This window comes from Pleurodeles waltl, chromosome 10 (assembly GCF_031143425.1).
Source record: "Pleurodeles waltl isolate 20211129_DDA chromosome 10, aPleWal1.hap1.20221129, whole genome shotgun sequence".
In the NCBI taxonomy this organism is placed as follows: domain Eukaryota; kingdom Metazoa; phylum Chordata; class Amphibia; order Caudata; family Salamandridae; genus Pleurodeles; species Pleurodeles waltl.
Window position 1 is genome coordinate 119,476,917 of NC_090449.1, and position 22,863 is coordinate 119,499,779.

The 22,863-nt window shown below is 46.5% G+C and overlaps 1 protein-coding gene across 5 annotated transcripts in view; it reads left to right on the forward strand.

Annotated features, from left to right (window-relative positions):
• The first annotated feature begins 17,933 nt into the window (after nucleotides 1-17,933).
• LOC138261200 (carbohydrate sulfotransferase 12-like) overlaps nucleotides 17,934-22,863 on the forward strand; it is a 116,542-nt gene continuing 111,612 nt past the window's right edge. For 2 of the 5 annotated variants that reach the window (XM_069209945.1, XM_069209943.1), the window contains exon 1: nucleotides 17,968-18,126. The gene's annotated coding sequence lies outside the window, so the exon portion shown is untranslated. Of the gene's footprint in view, nucleotides 18,127-22,863 lie in introns of all 5 variants that reach the window. The other 3 variants (XR_011199052.1, XR_011199051.1, XM_069209944.1) reach the window with 3 other exon arrangements.

Consider the following 22,863-nt stretch of genomic DNA (forward strand, 5'->3'; position numbering starts at 1 on the left):
GTACATCAAAAATGTTGGTTAATCAAAGAAAACTATTTATGCATGTAAACATGGTTCCAATCAGAGATGCAAAATTTCCCCTCCTTCATTACATTAAACAATCAGTACTGAATGCATAGTCTAAAGTGCATTGTGCGTTCCTTATCAAAAATATAAAATACAATAGGACAAAGATATCCATTTAGCAGCAACATTCCAACTTGTCTGGGCATGCTCATTTTCTAAAATCCTGGAGGGAAACACAGAGTTAGTAATGACAGTGTTTGTGTTAGACTTTGTCTATAACCAGGGGAAAATTTGTATTGAGGATATGCGGTTGAGGTTAAAAAAAACCTTATAGAATTACAAAAATCTCTTAACGGGTCTGCTATGTATACCATAGAAAGTACCGTCCAATATGTTAATCAGCATATTGGATGCGCTTGTAAGGTGGTAGTTCCTTCTTTGCATGCCATGAGGAGGGGCTTCAACTGATGATTTTAAATTTGGATTCCAATGGCCCAATACCGATAAACCACATCTTTCCTAAACATTTGGCTACAGCACAGGTGTGAGATGGACTAGGATCTGATCTTAATGTTCTCAGAGCTTCAATGTGGCTGTGTGTGCCAATCAGGGAGCAAACTAGTAAAATCCAGAATAGTCTCAGACGGATATAAGCTGAACAAGCTAAAATAAAATATGGGCTACAGTTTTTCTATGGATATTACAAACTTCGCATGTTAACAATGTCATAGATGGTGTTGACCATTTGCCAGTAAATTAATTAATGGGTAAAGTTCCTAGCCTAAATGAATCTATAGTTTTCTGTCTGTAGGATCGGTAATGCAATCCAAGTAAGGCTCCAGGGCACTACTGGACTTAAATGTAGCGAATTTATTAGACAACATGCCCCTGTTTATGTAATTAGCATCATTCTGAACTACAAATGACCAATATAATTGCTTTAATTTTCCCTTTGGAAGGGAGGCAGGCAGTTGTGGAGGAATCCCACAGTTTGTGTAAGCCCAAGAAAGTCAGCAGCATCTTGATCTTATTAAACCATTTTATTTCGCGAAATCTATCTAGATGAATAATCACATACATAGCATCAGCATAGGGGGCTAGTTCCGATGTAGCTCTCAACCTCCTCTAAAACAAGACAGGTCTAATTCTTGCTTTTTCTAAAATAATTTCCTCCACATGTCAAGTTTTAGCAGATATGTGAGAAAGCTAGTAGGGAGCATAGCCATATTTCTCATGAACTTATTTTCAGTTATGTATTTTAACTATTGCACTCTATCAAATTTATATTTGAATAGCTATATCTGAGAAATGTGTCTTTTGCTCTTTTAAAAATTGTCAGATCTGTATGAGTGATTAGCTAAAGAGGAGTATTTGTGTGCTGGTGACTATAGAATTTTAATGGTTTGTACTGTCTAGAAATTATATTTTCTCTTTATGTCTTACTTTTGCTCATAGGTGTAACATCCATGTGATTTTAATCACTATGTATTTTCAACCTATTTTTTATGGAAATAATTTTGACTATGGTGCCCCCGCAATAATAATAATGAAAAAAAACTGGATCAGTTATGCTGACACACCTAAATAAGCCTAGTGTGAAAAATTTAAATAGCCTGTATCATTTCATGTATTTTTATGCGATCTAAGATTTGTCCAATTCATGTTGGCGTCTGTGCTCCGAATGGATGGTGCCAATGTGTTATGTTAATTTTGTGTGCTATTCTCTAGATTAAAAAAAAATCAATAAATGTTCAATAGAAAAATAGGTTTCCCTCAAAACATTCCTTGCACAGTTATAATTATATGCCATAACACTGACTGCCTACTTTTCACACTAAAGTTTTTGGGACACTCTATAGCAATTTTTGCAGTGCTGATGAGCATTCTCTTTCTGAGGTTTGGGAATGTGTTAATTTCTATAAAGGATAGCTTCCTCAAAATACGAAAGGTAGAAATGTAGATATGTATCATTCACCTTACAGTAACAATGCTCTGATATTAAATGCCAAATTGTTGGGAATTTTCAAAGTGATGGTTTTTTGGTATACCTAACTGTGAATTAGACAGTGACAATATTAACATCTGAATATTTCTAGTCACATTGAAAGAATGTATTCACATTGAGGAAAAAAAACTGTGTAGTTGTCAGTGCTTGCTACCGGTACTTATTTTTTGTCCCCTCCAGTGACCTGTCCTTTCTGCTCAGCCCAAACATGAAAGTTGTGTCAATCAATCAATCAGGAATTTGTAAAGCGCACTACTCACCCGTGAGGGTCTCAAGGCGCTGAGGAGGGGGAGAAAGGGGGGTGCTGCTACTGCTTGAACAGCCAGGTCTTGAGAAGTTTCCTGAAGGTAAGGAGGTCTTTGCTCTTGCGCAGGTGGGTGGGAAGAGTGGTCCACGTTTTGGCGGCGAGGTGCGAGAATGATCTACCGCTGGTTGTAGTTCTGTGGACACATGGCACGGATGCGAGGGCGAGGCTGGCGGAGCAGGATGCCGGGTCGGGGTGTAGAAGGAGAGCTGTCTGTTGAGATATTCTGGTCCGGTGTTGTGCAGTGCTTTGTGAGCGTGGGTGAAGAGTTTGAAGGTGATTCTCTTGTTGACTGGGAGCCAGTCCAGGTTTTTCAGGTGGTGGGGGATGTCCAGGATGAGGTGTGCAGAGGCGTTCTGGATGTGCTGCAGCCTCTTCTGGAGTATGGTCATGGTTCCTGCGTAGAGGGCATTGCCGTAGTCCAGTTTGCTGCTTACGAGCGCTTGGGTGATTCTGGTTTCAGTGGGTATCCATTTGTAGCTCTTTCGGAGCATTCAGAGGGTGTTGAAGCAGGAGGAGGAGATGGCGTTGACTTGCTGGGTCATGGATAATGAGGAGTCCAAGATAAATCCTAGAGTGCGTGAGTGGTCGGTGGGAGTCCGAGCGGCTCGGAGAGTGGCAGGCCACCAGGAGACATCCCACGCAGGGGGGGTGGATCTGAAGATGAGGACTTCTGTCTTTTCGGGAACTTAGTTTGAGGCGATGGCCTTCATTCCTTCGTCGAGGTTGGTCTTGGCGGAGTCCTTGGTGAGGGAGAGGGTCAGCTGGGTGTCGTCGGCATATGAGATGATGTTGAGGTTGTGGAACTGGGTGATGGTATCGAGCGGGGCCATGTAGAAGCGGGTCGGGCTGAGGGACAAACCCTGGGGTACGCCGCAGATGATTTCGGTGGCTTCCGAGCTGAATGGTGGGGGGAGGTGGACTCTCTGGGTTCTACCGGTGAAAAAGGAGGAGACCCAGTCCAAGGCTCTCTCACGGATTACTGCATTGCTGAGGTGTGAGCGTAGGGTGTGGAGGCACACTGTTGAACGCGGCTGAGAGGTCCAGGAGGATGAGGGGTGCAGTTTCGCCATTGTCCACTATAGTTTTGATATAGCCGGTGGCGGCGATGAGGGTGGTTTTGGTACTGTGGTTGCTGCAGAATCCGGACTGGGAAGGGTCCAGGATGCAGTTCTGCTCGAGGAAGTTGTCTGTTGACAGCCTTCTCAATGAGCTTGGCCGGGAAGGGGAGCAGGGAGATAGGCTGGAAGTTCTTGAGGTCCTTTGGGTCCGCCTTCGGTTTTTGGATCTTCCGTAGTTGGGGGCGATGACAATTTGATGTCACCCAATCATGTTACTGAGACCAAGAATGCTGCTATAGCCATTTCCTATGGGCTGTTTCAATCCAGGGTGACCAGGTGACCTAAACCTAGGCATGACATGCACTCTCTTTGCTGAGGAGAAGAGTTCATCATGCCACCAAGTTTTCACACAGTTTAAGTGAGACATTTCTATGATTTCAGCATTCATATGAGTGACACTCAACTGCCAAATATGTGACATTTTGAGTGACACGTTCTCGCAAGTAATCAAAGCAATGAGCAGTATATGGTTGCTTTTCGGTGAGTTTTCTGTTATTGCATCCAGATGTATCATACAGCAAATACAAGCCAGATGTATTGGAATTGGCAATGCTTGCTAACCTTCCTCGCCACCACCATAACAAGCTCGGCTTGCCACCTGACTTACCACTGGGCTGGCCTCTAAAATGCTGCAGCCACTGCCAGGTGCTACAAGCCACCTCTTCACATTTAGAAACCGCTCCCTGCCATAAAGTGCTGCTGCCGACCACATTGTTGTGCTCAGTTGTTAGGCAGGCTTACTGAATCTGCTTGTCAGGTTCTGCAGCCAACGTTCTTCTTTCTGGGGACTGGGTTGTGGACACTGGGGTAAGCAGAGAAGTTTGGGAGCTGCCGACAGGGCTTCAGTTGGCTGGCGGTCACCCTTAAATACTTGTGCACTCTGTCGGCTGTCACAGCCGGGATCCTACCATTAAACAATAAGCCTGCCCTCCCCCACCCTAAGTCCCCAACAAACACATGTGACCGGAGGGCAGAAGATGAGTAGTTGACTTTCTCAATCATCAACCGTCTCCACCAAGCCCCAGTGATGGATGGCCAGGCTGGTGGAGGGCTGAGGAGGGAAGGGGCCCAGCAGGCTGCAGAAAAAAACACAACACCCGACCACGACCACCTCCTCCCCACTGTAGAGAGCACTCTCAGGGGTTGTATGGAAAACACCACTTATCTGCTGATGGAAGGCACAACAGGGAAAAAAGCAAAGCTAACATCCTCCAGAGTGCATGCCACCCTGAACCAATCTGAATGTCAAGCACCTTGGTTGGTCACCAGTGGCGCTGTGCATTTCCTGGAAAACAAAAGGCAAAGTGCTGCCATGGGAACATCCACCTGTTGGCATGGCTGCAGCAGAGACATCTGACTGTCTAAGCATCAGTTAGTGGGTGTGATGCTCGCTGGGACACACCACTCAGATGAGTGGCCAGCCCACAGTCACCTAAGACCCAGGACAGCCAGGCTCAGCTTGATGACTGATCTGGCTTGATGGCCGATCTGAAGCCCAGACAGGCCCCCATTGTTACTGTAACCACAGCAGACCACCAGCACTGTGCAGTTCCTGTAATCAGATTTATTTGACACTGCAAGAAAATGTCAGGTAGTAGTGGCTGTGGAGAAAGCCAATTTTAGCTGTGCACTGCTTGGGTTACCAATCATGCAGCTGCATCATAGAGTGCACGCCTCATCAAGGTGATCTCGGGGAAGGGGGAGGGGCGATGTAATGCATGATTGATATTTAGTGGTGGGAATTCAGGCACAAGCACTAAATTGTGGTATTCCAATCCCTGATGTGTTGTACTCTGCAAGGCTGTAATACGCATACTAAACCTGCACCACAGCATGGCAGGAGCAGCAATAAGACTACGGGTTGGTTCAACAAAGATGGCAAAGACAGGGAACTGGTTTTAGGTTTTTTTTCCTACATTGCGTTCTTACTCATACATGTGCATCCTATATGAAGGTATTAGTCACTAATTCTGGGAATTGTCATAGACAATACAGAAAAGAGAGAAGGCCCACTTCCGCTAATGCACGAATCAGCAGAAAAAAGTGCAGAACTGTATGTGGTCAAGGGCAAACACAGGCCCAAACTGTTTACGATGTCAGAATAGAGTGCAAAAAAGAGTGGCGGCCTGGGTGAGAGGCAGACATGAGTTGTATTAGATAAAATAATTAGTAACACAGCTGAAATAGAAAGCCACAGCATGAATAATAGGCCACATTGTAATACACGTTTCTGAGAAAAACTGTAGATGATAGCATTATGAGAGAATGCAATAAGTGTTTTAAGCTTGCGGAGCAGCAGACACATGGGGTGGAAATGTTGCTATGCTTCAGAGCATGAGACTAAAAGACATTGTACTTACTAGCAAAAATGTATCAACACAGGTGCACTTCATTCACATTCTTGTAATGTGTGGTTAGATGTTTTTGCAGAAAACTATTGCTTTGTGCTGAAATTATTAGCGATAACAATGTACTAAGCAAGCGCTTTAATTAATATGCATGCCACTGATGAATACTAGTCCATTGTGGTTTTGAGACTATATATGACACTGTTATGTTGCAGTTTGAGTGCAGTTCAGTCACAGAGCTGATAATTCCTCTTGGCCATATTTGATAGAATCCTGTACTATATTGCCAACCAGAATTGTGTTGCTTCTTCATTTCTATTCCGACAACAGAATTCAAAGCCTTTCAAAACTAAGTCTCACTAAAGCGTTCTCTCCATTCTTTATAGGCCATGATTTTGTCCAGTCATCCTGCTCCTTCCATTTCTTTACTTCTGGTCACCCAGCAGACTTACCACCAGATCAGGACTGTGAGGGAAAATAAGGCAAATATTAGGCCCAAGTAAATTAAGACAACATGTTTAAAAAACAAAACAAAAAAAAAAACAATCTCAATGTACTGTCTTCTTTCAATATTATTCTCTACATCTACCAGCTCTCTTATAATTTGTCTTTCTCTTTTCTATAGACGTCTCCTGCTTTCTCACTGTGTTCCTCTTTCATGATGTTGGCTCTCTAATTCCTGTAATCACGCTTCCCATTCACCTCCAAAAGATTTTCTTTTAGACGTGCATTGGTTTACTTCAGTAGAGCAGAAAAGAAATGTTATCACCGCTACCCAAAACCACCAAAAGACACTAAGAAGAGGGGGAAAAATATTGTGGGAAGAAAATCAGAAAGGAACTCCAACAAAACGATTGCCCTTTGTAAAGAAATGCGTCCTTGGCATGGTTACCCCCTGACTTTTTGCCTTTGCTGATGCCAAGTTATGATTTGAAAGTGTGCTGATGCCTGCTAACCAGGCCCCAGCACCAGTGTTCTTTCCCTAAACTGTACCTTTGTCTCCACAATTGGCACACCCTGGCATTCAGGTAAGTCCCTTGTAACTGGTACCCCTGGTACCAAGGGCCCTGATGCCAGGGAAGGTCTCTAAGGGCTGCAGCATGTCTTATGCCAACCTGGGGACCCCTCACTCAGCACATGCACACTGCTTGCCAGCTTGTGTGTGCTGGTGGGGAGAAAATGACTAAGTCGACATGGCACTCCCCTCATGGTGCCATGCCAATCTCCCACTACCTATGGCATAGATAAGTCACCCCTCTAGCAGGCCTTATAGCCCTAAGGCAGGGTGCACTATATCACAGGTGAGGGCATAGGTGCATGAGCACTATGCCCCTACAGTGTCTAAGCAAAACCTTAGACATTGTAAGTGCAGGGTAGCCATAAGAGTATATGGTCTGGGAGTCTGTCAAACACGAACTCCACAGCACCATAATGGCTACACTGAAAACTGGGAAGTTTGGTATCAAACTTCTCACCACAATAAATGCACACTGATGCCAGTGTACATTTTATTGTGAAATACACCCAGAGGGCATCTGGCCACGGACCCACTTTTGGCGGCAAGGCCGGAGGAGATAATGAGAAAAACAAGGAGGAGTCACTGGCCAATCAGGGCAACCCCTAAGGTGTCCTGAGCTGAGGTGACTCTGACTTTTAGAAATCCTCCATCTTGCAGATGGAGGATTCCCCCAATAGGATTAGGGATGTGCCCCCCTCCCCTCAGGGAGGAGGCACAAAGAGGGTGTAGCCCTCCAAGGGACTCCACGTTTCCCGCCGGAAGCGTGAGACTTTCCACTCTGCACCCGACGCCCCCGGCTCGACCTGCGGAGAAACAACACTACAGGGAGGACTCCCCGGCGACTGAGAGCCCGTGAGTAGCCAGAGTTGATTCCCCTGAGCCCCCAAAGCGACGCCTGCAGAGGGAATCCAGAGGCTCCCCCTGACCGCGACTGCCTGCTTCAAAGAACCCGACGCCTGGTAAAGACATTGCACCCGCAGCCCCCAGGACCTGAAGGATCCGAACTCCATTGCAGAAGCGACCCCCAGGTGGCCCTCTCCCTTGCCCAGGTGGTGCCTACCCCGAGGAGCCCCCCCCCCCTTGCCTGCCTGCTTCGCTGAAGAGACCCCGAGTCTTCCATTGAAACCAATTGCAAACCCAACGCCTGTTTGCACTCTGCACTCTGCCGCCCCTGTGCCGCTGAGGGTGTACTTTTTGTGCTGACTTGGGTCCCCCCCCGGTGCCCTACAAAAACCCCCTGGTCTGCCCTCCGAAGTCACAGGTACTTACCTGCTGGCAGACTGGAACCGGGGCACCCCCTTCTCCATTGAAGCCTATGCGTTTCGGGCACCACTTTGACCTCTGCACCTGACCGGCCCTGAGCTGCTGGTGTGGTAACTTTGGGGTTGCCCTGAACCCCCAATGGTGGGCTACCTTGGACCCAACTTTGAACCCTGTAAGAGGTTTACTTACCTGCAAAACTAACCAAAACTTACCTCCCCCAGGAACTGTTGAAAATTGCACTGTCTAGTTTTAAAATAGCTTATTGACATTTTTGCTAAAAATTTACATGATATTGTGTTGATTCAAAGTTCCTATGATACCTGAGTGAAATACCTTTCATTTAAAGTATTGTTTGTAAATCTTGAACCTGTGGTTCTTAAAATAAACTAAGAAAATATATTTTTCTATACAAAAACCTATTGCCCTGGAATTGTCTTTGAGTGTCTGTTCCTCATGTATTGCCTGTGTGGATGTACAACAAATGATTAACACTACCCTCTGATAAGCCTACTGCTCGACCACAGTACCACAAAATAGAGCATTAGAATTATCTCTTTTTGCTACTATCTTACCTCTAAGGGGAACCCTTGGATTCTGTGCATGCTATTTCTTACTTTGAAATAGTGCATACAGAGCCTACTTCCTACATTGGTGGATCAGCGGTGGGGTACAAGACTTTGCATTTGCTGGACTACTCAGCCAATACCTGATCACACAACTAAATTCCAAAAATTGTCACTAGAAACTGATTTTTGAAATTTGAGCTATTTTTCTAAATTTTTAAAAGTCCTGCTAGGGCCTTGTGTTAGTCCCTGTTAGCATTTCTTTTAGAGTTTAAAAGTTTTGTAAAAGTTTGAATTAAGTTCTAGAGATAGTTTTAGATTCTTAAAAAGTATTCCAACTTTTAGAAACAAAATGTCTACTACAGAAGAGACTGTGATGGAACTCAACCTCACCCCTTACCTGCATCTTAGGATGTCAGAGTTAAGGTCTGTATGTAAAATCAAAAAGATAAAGACTGGTTCAAACCCTACCAAAGTACAGCTCCAGGAGCTCTTGGCAGAGTTTGCTAAAAACAAACCCTCTGATGATGCCTTCACAGAGGGGGATACTAGTGAGTTGGAGGAACTCCCACCTCCAACCCTAGATAGGGAGACCAGGGTTTCTCCAACCCTGACTCCACATGTGATAGTCAGAGATGCTGCTTCTCTCACAGGAGAGTCCAGCAACTCTGGAATCATTGAGGACAGCGTCAATGAAGATGACCTCCTGCTAGCCAGGTTGGCCAAAAGATTGGCTTTGGAAAGGCAGATCCTAGCCATATAAAGGGAAAGACAAAAGATGGGCTTAGGTCCCATCAATGGTGGCAGCAATATAAATAGGGTCAGATATTCTCCTGACATGCTAAAAATCCTTAAAGGGATTGTAACTAAATATGAAGATGGTGATGACATCACCAAATGGTTCACAGCTTTTGAGGGGGCTTGTGCAACCAGAAAAGTAAACAAATCTCACTGGGGTGCTCTCCTTTGGGAAATGTTCACTGGAAAGTGTAGGGATAGACTCCTCACACTCTCTGGAAAAGATGCAGAATCCTATGACCTTATGAAGGCTACCCTGATTGAGGGCTTTGGATTCTCAACTGAGGAGTACAGGATTAGGTTCAGGGGGGCTCAAAAATCCTCGAGCCAGACCTGGGTTGATTTTGTTGACTTCTCAGTCAAAACACTGGATGGTTGGATTAATGGCAGTGGTGTAAGTGATAATGATGGGCTGTACAATCTGTTTATGAAAGAACGCCTGTTAAGTAATTGTTTCAATGATAAACTGCATCAGATCTGGTAGACCTAGGACCACTTTCTCCCCAAGAATTGGGAAAGAAGGCGGACCATTGGGTCAAGACTAGGGTGACCAAGACTTCCACAGGGGTTGACCAAAAGAAAGGGGTCACAAAGACTCCCCAGGGGAAGAGTGTTGAGACATCCAAGGGTAATTGTAAAGAGTCTTCTACAGGGCCCTAAAAACCTGCTCAGGAGGGAGGGTCCAAAGCCTCTTCACAACCCAATTGTGGGTACAAGGGTAAAAACTTTGATCCCAAAAAAGCCTGATGTCGTAGCTGTAATCAGCAGGGACCCCAAACTGGAGACAAGGCCTATCCCAAGAAAGGTCCCACTTCAAACTCTACTCCAGTTAGCACTGGAATAGCCAGTCTCCAGGTAGGATCAACAATGTGCCCAGAGCAAATCAGGGTTCACACTGAAGCTACATTAGTTTCTGAGGGTGGGGTGGACTTAGCCACACTGGCTGCCTGGCCCCCTAATATGCAAAAATACAGGCAGCAACTCTTAATTAATGGGACTAGGGTAGAAGGCCTGAGGGATACAGGTGCCAGTGTCACCATGGTGACAGAGAAACTGGTTTCCCCTGATCAATACCTGGCTGGACAAACTTATCCAGTCACCAATGATGACAATCAGACTAAAGTACATCCCATGGCTATGGTAACTTTAGAGTGGGGAGGGGTCAATGGCCTGAAACAGGTAGTAGTCTCCTCAAATATCCCTGTAGACTGTTTGCTTGGAAATGACCTGGAGTCCTCAGCATGGGCTGAGGTAGAACTCAAAAACCATGCAGCCATGCTGGGTATCCCTGAACTGGTGTGTGTCAAGACAAGGGCACAGTGCAAGGCTCAGGGTGAAAAAGTGGTGTTGAAGCCTGGAATAATGGCCCAACCCTCCAAGAGAAAAGGAAAGAAGACTGGGGAACCAGCTTCAACACAACAAAAGGAAAAGAACCTCTCTTCCCAGGAAGAAGTTCTACTCTCTGAGGGAACTGAGCCCATGGAGTTGGAACCTTATCAGGTTGAGCTCCTAGGCCAAGGGGGACCCACAAGAGAACGGTTGTGTAAGGGGCAAGAAACATGTCCCTCTCTTGAAGGCCTTAGGCAGCAAGTTGCTGAAGAGACCAAAGGAAAAATCACTGGAACACATAGAGTCTATTGGTAAGCTGGACTCCTCTGCACTGAGGCAAGAGATCCCAAACCTGGTACCACTAGGAGAGTGGTAGTGCCTCAGGAGTTTAGGAAGTTCATTCTGACTTTAGCTGATGATATTTCACTTGCTGGGCATTTGGGACAAACCAAGACTTGGGAGAGGTTAGTCAACCATTTCTATTGGCCCAACATGTCCCAGAAAGTAACAGAGTTTTGTGTCTCCTGTGCCACCTGTCAAGCCAGTGGTAAGACAGGTGGACACCCAAAGGCCCCCCTCATTCCACTTCCAGTGATGGGGGTCCCCTTTGAAAGAGTGGGTGTGGACATAGTGGGTCCACTTGAACCTCCCACATCCTCAGGGAACCAGTATATCCTAGTGGTAGTGGATCATGCCACTAGGTACCCTGAAGCAATTCCCCTTAGGTCCACTACTGCCCCTGCAGTAGTGCTAAAGCGCTCATAGGCATCTTTACCAGAGTGGGATTTCCTAAGGAGGTGGTGTCTGACAGGGGTACCAACTTCATGTCAGCATACCTGAAGCACATGTGGAATGAGTGTGGGGTGACTTACAAATTCACCACACCATACCATCCACAAACCAATGGTCTTGTGGAAAGATTCAACAAGACATTGAAAGGCATGATCATGGGGCTCCCTGAAAAGCTCAAAAGGAGATGGGATGTCCTCTTGCCATGTCTGCTTTTCGCCTACAGAGAGGTGCCTCAGAAGGGAGTAGGGTTTTCCCCCTTTGAACTTCTGTTTGGCCATCCTGTAAGGGGACCACTAGCTCTTGTAAAAGAAGGCTGGGAGAGACCTCTTCATGACCCTAAACAAGATATAGTGGACTATATACTAGGCCTACGTTCCAGGATGGCAGAGTACATGGAAAAGGCAAGTAAAAACCTGAGGCCAGCCAACAACTCCAGAAGATGTGGTATGACCAAAAGACTGCTATGGCTGAGTTTCAGCCAGGGCAGAGTCTGGGTTCTGGAGCCTGTGGCTCCCAGGGCACTTCAGGACAGATGGAGTGGCCCTTACCCAGTGCTAGAGAGAAAGAGTCAGGTCACCTACCTGGTAGACCTAGGCACTAGCAGGACCCCCAAAAGTGTGATCCATGTGAATCGCCTCAAACTCTTTCATGACAGGGCAGATGTGAATCTGTTGATGGGGACAGATGAGGACCAGGAAGCTGAGAGTGAACCTCTCCCTGATTTCCTCTCCACAGACCCTAAAGATGGCTCAGTAGATGGAGTGATCTATTCAGACACCCTCTCTGGCCAACAGTAATCTGACTGTAGGAAAGTCGTACAACAGTTTGCTGAGCTCTTTTCCCTAACCCCTGGTCAGACACACCTGTGTACCCATGATGTGGACACAGGATACAGCATGCCTGTCAAGAACAACATTTTCAGACAGTCTGACCAAGTTAAGGAAAGTATCAAAGTGGAAGTCTACAAGATGCTGGAATTGGGAGTCATTGAGCACTCTGACAGCCCCTGGGCTAGCCCAGTGGTCTTAGTCCCCAAACCTCACAGAGATGGGGTTTTGTGTGGACTACAGAGGACTTAATTCTGTCACAAAGACAGGTGACCATCCCATTCCAAGGGCAGATGAATTAATTGACAAACTAGGTGCTTCCAGATACTTAAGTACCTTTGACTTGACAGCAGGGTACTGGCAAATCAAAATGGCACAAGGAGCAAACTAAAAGACAGCATTCTCCACACCTGATGGGCATTATCAGTTTACTGTTATGCCCTTTGGCTTAAAGAATGCCCCTGCCACCTTCCAAAGGTTGGTGAATCAAGTCCTTGCTGGCTTGGAGTCCTGATGTGCAGCTTATCTTGACGATATTGCTGTCTTTAGCTCCAGCTGGCAGGATCACCTGGTCCACCTGAAGAAGGTTTTGAAGGCCCTGCAAGCAGCAGGCCTCTCTATCAAGGCATCCAAATGTCAGATAGGGCAGGGAACTGTGGTTTACTTGGGACACCTTGTAGGTGGAGGCCAAGTTCAGCCACTCCAGCCCCAGATCCAAACTATTCTGGACTGGGTAGCTCCAAAAACCCAGACTCAAGTCAGGGCATTCCTTGGCTTGACTGGCTACTACAGGAGGTTTGTGAAGGGATATGGATCAATAGTGACACCCCTCACAGAACTTACCTCCAAGAAAATGCCTAAGGAGGTAAACTATAGAATGCCAACATGCCTTTGACACTGTGAAACAAGCTATGTGCACAGCACCAGTTCTAAAAGCTCCAGATTACTCCAAGCAGTTCATTGTGCAGACTGATGCCTCTGAACATGGGATAGGGGTAGTTGTGTCCCAAACAAATGATGATGGCCTTGACCAGCCTGTTGCTTTCATTAGCAGGAGGTTACTCCTCAGGGAGCAGCGTTGGAGTGCCATTGAGAGGGAGGCCTTTTCTGTGGTTTGGTCCCTGAAGAAGCTGAGACCATACTTCTTTGGTACTCACTTTGTAGTTCAAACTGACCACAGACCTCTCAGATGGCTAATGCAAATGAAAGGTGAAAATCCAAAACTGTTGAGGTGGTCCATCTCCCTACATTGAATGGACTTTATAGTGGGACACAGACCTGGGACTGCCCATGCCAATGCAGATGGCCTTTCCAGGTTCTTCCACTTAGAAAATGAAGACTCTCTTGGGAAAGGTTAGTCTCATCCTCTTTCGTTTGGGGGGGGGGGGCGGGAGGTTGTGTAAGGAAATGCCTCCTTGGCATGGTTACCCCCTGACTTTTTGCCTTTGCTGATGCCAAGTTATGATTTGAAAGTGTGCTGAGGCCTGCTAACCAGGCCCCAGCACCAGTGTTCTTTCCCTAAACTGTACCTTTGTCTCCACAATTGGCACACCCTGGCATCCAGGTAAGTCCCTTGTAACTGGTACCCCTGGTACCAAGGGCCCTGATGCCAGGGAATGTCTCTAAGGGCTGCAGCATGTCTTATGCCACCCTGGGGACCCCTCACTCAGCACATGCACACTGCTTGCCAGCTTGTGTGTGCTGGTGGGGAAAAAATGACTACGTCGACATGGCACTCCCCTCAGGGTGCCATGCCAACCTCCCACTGCCTATGGCATAGATAAGTCACCCCTCTAGCAGGCCTTACAGCCCCAAGCCAGGGTGCACTATATCACAGGTGAGGGCATAGGTGCCTGAGCACTATGTCCCTACAGTGTCTAAGCAAAACCTTAGACATTGTAAGTGCAGGGTAGCTATAAGAGTATATGGTCTGGGAGTCTGTCAAACACGAACTCCACGTCACCATAATGGCTACACTGAAAACTGGGAAGTTTGGTATCAAACTTCTCACCACAATAAATGCACACTGATGCCAGTGTACATTTTATTGCGAAATACACCCAGAGGGCATCTTAGAGATGCCCCCTGAAAACATACCCGACTTCCAGTGTGGGCTGACTAGTTTTACCAGCCTGCCACACACCAGACATGTTGCTGGCCACATGGGGAGCGTGCCTTTGTCACTCTGGGGCTAGTAACAAAGCCTATACTGGGTGGAGGTGCTTCTCACCTCCTCTGCAGGAACTGTAACACCTGGCGGTGAGCCTCAAAGGCTCACCCCCTTTGTTACAGCGCCACAGGGCATCCCAGCTAGTGGAGATGCCCGCCCCCTCCGGCCAGGGCCCCACTTTTGGCAGCAAGGCCAGAGGAGATAAAGAAAAAAACAAGGAGGAGTCACTGGCCAGTCAGGACAACCCCTAAGGTGTCCTGAGCTGAGGTGACTCTGACTTGTAGAAATCCTCCCCCAATAGGATTAGGGATGTGCCCCCCCTCCCCTCAGGGAGGAGGCACAAAGAGGGTGTAGCCACCCTCAGGGCTAGTAGCCATTGGCTACTAACCCCCCAGACCTAAACACCGCACTAAATTGTGTATTTAGGGCCCCCCAGAACCTAGGAAAATAGATTCCTGCAACCTGAAGACGAAGAAGGACTGCTGACCTGAACCCCTGCAGAGAAGACGGAGACACCAACTGCTTTGGCCCCAGCCCTACTGGCCTGTCTCCCCACTTCGAAAAAAACAGGAACAGCGACGTGCCCCCCAGGGTCCAGCGACCTCTGAAGCCTCAGAGAACTACCCTGCATCTAAAAGGACCAAGAACTCCCGAGGACAGCGGCCCTGTTCCACAAAGACTGAAATTTGCAACAAAGAAACAACTTTTAAAAGGACTCCACGTTTCCCACCGGAAGCATCAGACTTTCCACTCTGCACCCAACGCCCCCAGCTCGACCTGCGGAGAAACAAGACTACAGGGAGGACTCCCCGGGGACTGCGAGCCCGTGAGTAGCCAGAGTTGACCCCCCTGAGCCTCCACAGCGACGCCTGCAGAGGGAATCCAGAGGCTCCCCCTGACCGCGACTGCCTGCTTCAAAGAACCCGACGCCTGGTAAAGACACTGCACCCGCAGCCCCCAGGACATGAAGGATCCGACCTCCAGTGCAGAAGCGACCCCTAGGTGGCCCGCTCCCTAGCCCAGGTGGTGGCTACCCCCAGGAGCCCCCCCTTGCCTGCCTGCTTCGCTGAAGAGACCCCTGGGTCTCCCATTGAAACCAATTGCAAACCCGACGCCTGTTTGCACTCTGCACCCGGCCGCCCCTGTGCCGCTGAGGGTGTACTCTGTGCATGCTATTTCTTACTTTTAAATAGTGCATACAGAGCCAACTTCCTACACCCTTCCTATTAGAGGTTCCCGAGTTAGTCCTCTTTCCAAGTTCTGTTTCCCTCCTGCTCCCTGTATTGTTTCATGCACCTGCTGGACCACAGTACTTTCCTGGACTGTGGTGGGAATATACATATAACCAGTGAGAAGCTGTGGACAACCACTCTTCGTACCAGCTCTCTGGTTCTTTTTCTCCGATGCGGTGGAATCCACGGTTCAAAAGGTCTTCTTTGGAGGACTCCATGAAACCTTCTCCTTTCCCTGATGCTCCCAGGATTCGTCTATTTGGTATGAATCCCACTTGCTCTCCTTGTTCTCCAAGGAACTGTCCCCTGTTGTTTGGGGTTTTCTTCTTTGTTTTACTCTAATTCAGTCTTTTTATTAATCTCTGACTAGAAAAAAATAGTCTTGATCTCTTAGTCTTTCTTCTCTTTTCTTCCTCCCTCTTGACGCAGCCTCATGCAAAATGATGCCACATCTCCCCAGCTCCAAGGGCGGGTACTGCACCATATGCTGTGTGTATGCTGTTCACTTCTGCTCAGTGTGTGAACAGTGAAGGCACACTGTGCTCCTTTACACTTACATCCGGCCTCTCTCCACCTCAAAGCAGGAAGTATAGACCACAAGATGTACTGAGCCTAGAATGGCACAGATATCTTGTACAGGGCGCCTCAAAACAGGAAGCACCGAACATGGTTTGTAAAGTGTGTAAAGCAGCAGCTCTAGCAGAGGGCAACTCACACAGAAAGTATGGAGCATAGGATGTATGATATCTACAAGATCAAAGAAGCAACAACAGATACCACCTCAAGCCATGAAATAAAGAACGTAGTGTGTATAGAGCCTAGAGGAGCAGACCAGATACAGAAGGAAGCCTCTCAAGAGAGGAAGTACAGAGAACGAGGTGCATTGCTGGCAGTAGAGCACAGGAGCTCGCCGACGCCGTGTGTCCATAGTAGTGTGCAAGCAAAGCGCATCATAGCAGAAAGCAGTGAGTACAGAGCACAGAATTGCAGCGCAGCACCCTTAGTGAATCCTTTGGGTCAGCAAGGAGAGCAGAGGGTGCATGGTAGCTAAAAGTGCACAGCAAGCAGTGAGTACTGAACACGGTGCATTATGTGCTTCTTAGAGCACACGAGCATGGAGCATGCAGCTGTTTGCAAGTAGTGTATAACACACAAGCTAACTCACCATGATTGTAATGTGTGACCTTAAGGTTAGACAGGATCGCTGCAACAAACGTCTTAACTCATAATGCTAGGTTTCATAGAATGCAAATTTGCGGACTACATGTTACACTTAGCGCTCTGTAGCAGGCACATTAATATTCTAAACCTTAGTTTACGATTCATGCCTGTAACCAGATTACACGCAGCTTTCTCCGGCGTGTGTATTAGCCATCAAAGGTATTTAACACTGGTCTAACTTGCGATTTAAAGAATACTGAAATGTACAGGATATACCGCGGAAGCAGATGCTTAAAGTGGCTAACCTTTAATTAAAATTAATTCTGTTTTGAAATAAATAAAGGAAGCGAGAAAAGTGTACCAAGTGTTCCTTGTTTACGGCTTCTTTTGGGTGAAGAGTATGTACAGCCTTATTTTTATTGACTCTGCTGTTATTCATGACACTGCCTTTTGTCACTTCGCTGAGACATTCGACCCCGCCCTACTGAAGTATTTTTTTACTTGAGCAGTTGTTGTACCTACTTGACACTAACTCAACACTATCCTCGCGGCACTTTCTGGCATCTCACAGGCCTCTGGTATACCCACTACGCCCAGCTGGCAGTGACACCCAACGGTCCATGTGTGCCACGTCCTTGCAGCTCAATGACAGCTGCTATGCTCTACGCACTAAAGCCTGTTTTGCTGCCCCCAACACCGTCCATGGCGCCTAAAGGCTATGGACTCCGGTCCGGGCGGGGCGAATCCTAGCGGTTCCTGAGCTGCTATCATCTACCTCGAACACTGCAGTGCCAGAATCGGTCAACCCTCGCCTCGAGCCGCTCCATCACCAGAGCAGACTGCCAAGACCCCAGCCAGCGCTGCCAGCCGCGCCGGCCCCCCTGCGGCTGGGTCGTACCTTCCGGGGCAGCGGGTGGTCGCTTTCAGTGCAGTAAGGGGCGGTTTCTTGGCGGACGGGCGGGGCCGTCATTTTCCAGGGCTGGTCTTTAATTATTTTTTTCTTAACCAATGAACAGGCTCTTCTGGGGAGTGCAGCCGCCGAGACCTTCCTAGCACCGCCCCTGGCCTGTCAATTACTTGTAAAACCAGCTTCCCGATCATCATCCCTTTGCTTTCACGTACTGAAGTTGGTTGGAGACGGCAGGGAAACGGAGGCCGTCGGATGATTTTTGGGATCGTCTGTCGCCAGGTAAGGCCCGCGCTCGGGAACCTCCCGCCTGATTCTGGAGGGTGGGCATCCTGGAAGCTGTCCGCCGAGGGCGGAAGAGACAAGAAGGAACAGGCCGACCACCGAGGATCGGTCTTCACTAACATAACACTGCTTCTCGCTGTCATTCATTTTTTGCTGGCTGTTTAGCGGTGACTGGTGACCGCTGGGGCGGGGGGGGCCGCCGCCTGCTGACAGCTCAGGGTCCTGACCAGTCAGCGAGGGGAGGGGCTTGACAGCTGACCAGTTAAAGCAGGAGGGGAAGGGTCTGTTTGTTGATCGCCCGGGTTTTCTGTCGGCGTTTGTAAGCCAGCCCGGTGGGCTGACTTTGTGACCAAGGAAGGGTCTTGTAATTGTGATTACATAGCGCTTACTGTCCGTGACGAGGCGTGGAAGCGCTTTTCGGCGAATAGCACCTTACTCCGGAACCCAAGAGGAATTAGTGATGGATTAGCATAGTGAAATATGAATGCAGTATTAGCATTATTATGAGTTAATTTCACCAGAGGATATGTGAATTTGTTAGTTGGATTGACCAAAAAAATGGAGGGATTAGAGGAAGGAAGAATTTAGAAGTGTTCATTGGTCGTTTATAGTAATAGGATGAGTTTTAGGATGCGTAAATGAGAGGTGGAGAAGGGAAGAGTCTGTGGAATGGGGTTAGGGAGATCATAGTGATAGAAGAGGTTTTGGATGAGTCAAAAGTGAGATATAGGAGGGACAATTTAGTAGGAATGTTTGGGATATCATAGTAGTAACATGAGGTTTGGGATGAACTAGATGCGGTAGAGGAGGGAAAAGCTTAGGCAGGGTTATTTTGAAGAACAAAGTAGTAAAATGGGTTTGGGATGAGTCAGAGTGGGGATGGAGGATAGATTGATAGAGGCATAGGGTGATGGGGAGACAGAGTAAAACTTACAAGAGTAAATTTACTTTTATTTTTTCTTTTAATTTATTTTAATTTATTTAATTGTATTATTTTTTTCTCTAGTACAGCAGGACTTGAGTAATACATATATATATAAATACATAGTAAGAGAATATATATACAGGGAGTGCAGAATTATTAGGCAAGTTGTATTTTTGAGGATTAATTTTATTATTGAACAACAACCATGTTCTCAATGAACCCAAAAAACTCATTAATATCAAAGCTGAATATTTTTGGAAGTAGTTTTTAGTTTGTTTTTAGTTTTAGCTATGTTAGGGGGATATCTGTGTGTGCAGGTGACTATTACTGTGCATAATTATTAGGCAACTTAACAAAAAAAAATATATACCCATTTCAATTATTTATTATTACCAGTGAAACCAATATAACATCTCAACATTCACAAATATACATTTCTGACATTCAAAAACAAAACAAAAACAAATCAGTGACCAATATAGCCACCTTTCTTTGCAAGGACACTCAAAAGCCTGCCATCCATGGATTCTGTCAGTGTTTTGATCTGTTCACCATCAACATTGCGTGCAGCAGCAACCACAGCCTCCCAGACACTGTTCAGAGAGGTGTACTGTTTTCCCTCCTTGTAAATCTCACATTTGATGATGGACCACAGGTTCTCAATGGGGTTCAGATCAGGTGAACAAGGAGGCCATGTCATTAGATTTCCTTCTTTTATACCCTTTCTTGCCAGCCACGCTGTGGAGTACTTGGACGCGTGTGATGGAGCATTGTCCTGCATGAAAATCATGTTTTTCTTGAAGGATGCAGACTTCTTCCTGTACCACTGCTTGAAGAAGGTGTCTTCCAGGAACTGGCAGTAGGACTGGGAGTTGAGCTTGACTCCATCCTCAACCCGAAAAGGCCCCACAAGCTCATCTTTGATGATACCAGCCCAAACCAGTACTCCACCTCCACCTTGCTGGCGTCTGAGTCGGACTGGAGCTCTCTGCCCTTTACCAATCCAGCCACGGGCCCATCCATCTGGCCCATCAAGACTCACTCTCATTTCATCAGTCCATAAAACCTTAGAAAAATCAGTCTTGAGATATTTCTTGGCCCAGTCTTGACGTTTCAGCTTGTGTGTCTTGTTCAGTGGTGGTCGTCTTTCAGCCTTTCTTACCTTGGCCATGTCTCTGAGTATTGCACACCTTGTGCTTTTGGGCACTCCAGTGATGTTGCAGCTCTGAAATATGGCCAAACTGGTGGCAAGTGGCATCGTGGCAGCTGCACGCTTGACTTTTCTCAGTTCATGGGCAGTTATTTTGCGCCTTGGTTTTTCCACACGCTTCTTGCGACCCTGTTGACTATTTTGAATGAAACGCTTGATTGTTCGATGATCACGCTTCAGAAGCTTTGCAATTTTAAGAGTGCTGCATCCCTCTGCAAGATATCTCACTATTTTTGACTTTTCTGAGCCTGTCAAGTCCTTCTTTTGACCCATTTTGCCAAAGGAAAGGAAGTTGCCTAATAATTATGCACACCTGATATAGGGTGTTGATGTCATTAGACCACACCCCTTCTTATTACAGAGATGCACATCACCTAATATGCTTAATTGGTAGTAGGCTTTCGAGCCTATACAGCTTGGAGTAAGACAACATGCATAAAGAGGATGATGTGGTCAAAATACTCATTTGCCTAATAATTCTGCACTCCCTGTATATGTAAGGATTTTAATAATGGATATAATAATATGAGATGTAAAATAGTATTGTATAAACGCAGACGTTCAGGATTTGCAATGTTTGATGTTAATTTATAAGTGTACTTTTCTAACATTAATTTATCTTTCCTCAATGTTTCAATAGCGAAATGCTTGCTGTAAGAATAGTTAAGATAATATTTGCTCATTGTGATATAAAAAAGAAAGCAGAGATTCATAAGTATCTAGGGGCCATATGTACTAAAGCATTTTCCCATAGACACAGAATGGGTAAAATCCTTTGGTACATCTGGCCCTTATTAACTTATATAGCAATGACCTATGAACATGTTAAGCATAGAATAATATACACATATGTGTGTATATACACACACACATATACATATACACTCATGGAGACACAGATATATCCATTTACCCGTGAGTGAAATACATTTGTCAAACAGGCTTAAAGAGTATGTGTATATTTTATTATTATGAAATAGCAACTATACATATTTCTTAAAGAAGTAAACATATCTAAAATATACATATAATCAAATTATAAATATTTATCAACACAGTCATATGCAGTCCATTGTTGTTTGCATATAGTATTTATGAAGGAAAGAGCGAACTCTTCAGTAGTCTTCTGAAGACAAGATAGTTATTCGTGGATCTTATATTTAGGGGTAATGAATTCCAAAGTTTGGCTGATTGAACAGAGAAGGATGTACCACCTATTGTCTTTTTCTTGTATGGTGGTGTTTTAAGGCGGGGTGTCAATCTTGAGCAGAGGTTTCTTTGTTGAATGTATTTGGTTATTTTGTTTCTGATGAAAAGCGGTCCTGTTCCATGTATAGCTTTGTGGGTGGTACAAAGCAGCTTGAAGGTGGATCTTCTGGCAATCGGTAATCAATGTAGTACTATCAAGGCAGAGGAGATGTGGGCTTGTGGCTTTTCATGTAAAGTTGTAGTTTTTTCATAGTAGATAGCTATGATCCATGGTAGAGGCTGTAGGAAAGTACCCTCTTTTTGGCAGGTTATCCCCAACTTATTGCCTGCTATCAGTATGCTAAGACTGTCTTCACTGGGATCCTGCTCACCAGGACCCCAGTGATTGTGATTTCTCCCTCTAAATGTGGTTGCCTAGGGCTTTTGTACACTTCACAATTGGCATACTGGTGCTGACTTATAAGTCCCTAGTTTATGGTACTTGGATACGTAAGGCATTGGGGCACCAGGAGCTCCCCGTGTGCTGCAGCATGTATTGTACCACCCATGAGAGATCATGCAAAAATGTGTCTACAGGCCTGCCATTGCAGCATGCGTGAAAAGGTGCATGCACCCTTTCACTACAGGTAAGTCACCCCCATAGTAGGCTCTCCTAGTCCAGAGGGCAGGGTGCAGGTCCCTGTGTGTGTGGGCACCCCTGCATGAGCAGAGGTGCCCCTACGAACTCCAGTTCAATTACACTGGACTTCTTAAGTGCAGGAAAGCCATTTTACCCATGTACTGGACACAGGTCACTCACTACCTGTGTCCAGCTACATAATGGTAACTCCGAACCTGGGATCAGGTATCAAACATGATGGATTCATACCCCAATACTGTTGCCAGTATTGGTTGTATGATTTAATGCTCTCTGGGGGCTCCTTAGAGGACCCCCCAGTTTTGCTCCTACCAGTCTTCTAGGGTTTTCTGGGCAGCCCACTCTACTTCCACCCCTCAGACAGGTTTCTGCCCTCCTGCTGCTTGACCAGCTCAAGCAGGGAAAGGTTTAACAAAAGATTTCCTGTGGGAGAGGAAGGCAACACTCTCTCCCTTGGGAAAAAAAAGTGTTACATGGCTTGGGAGGGGTCGCCTCCCCAAGCCACATGTTTGCTTTTGAAGGGCACATTTGGTGCTCTCCTTGCATAAACTGGTTTGCACCAGTCCAGAGACCTCTGGCCCCTGCTCTGGCGCAAAACTGGTCAAAGAAAATGGGAGTGACCACTCCCCTGTCCATCACCACCCCAGCGGTGGTGCCCAGAGCTCCTCCTGGTGGCCACTCGATTCTGCCATATTGGAACCAAGATGTGCAGAGGCCCCTGGGAGCATCTGAGTGGCCAGGTCATTCAGGTGA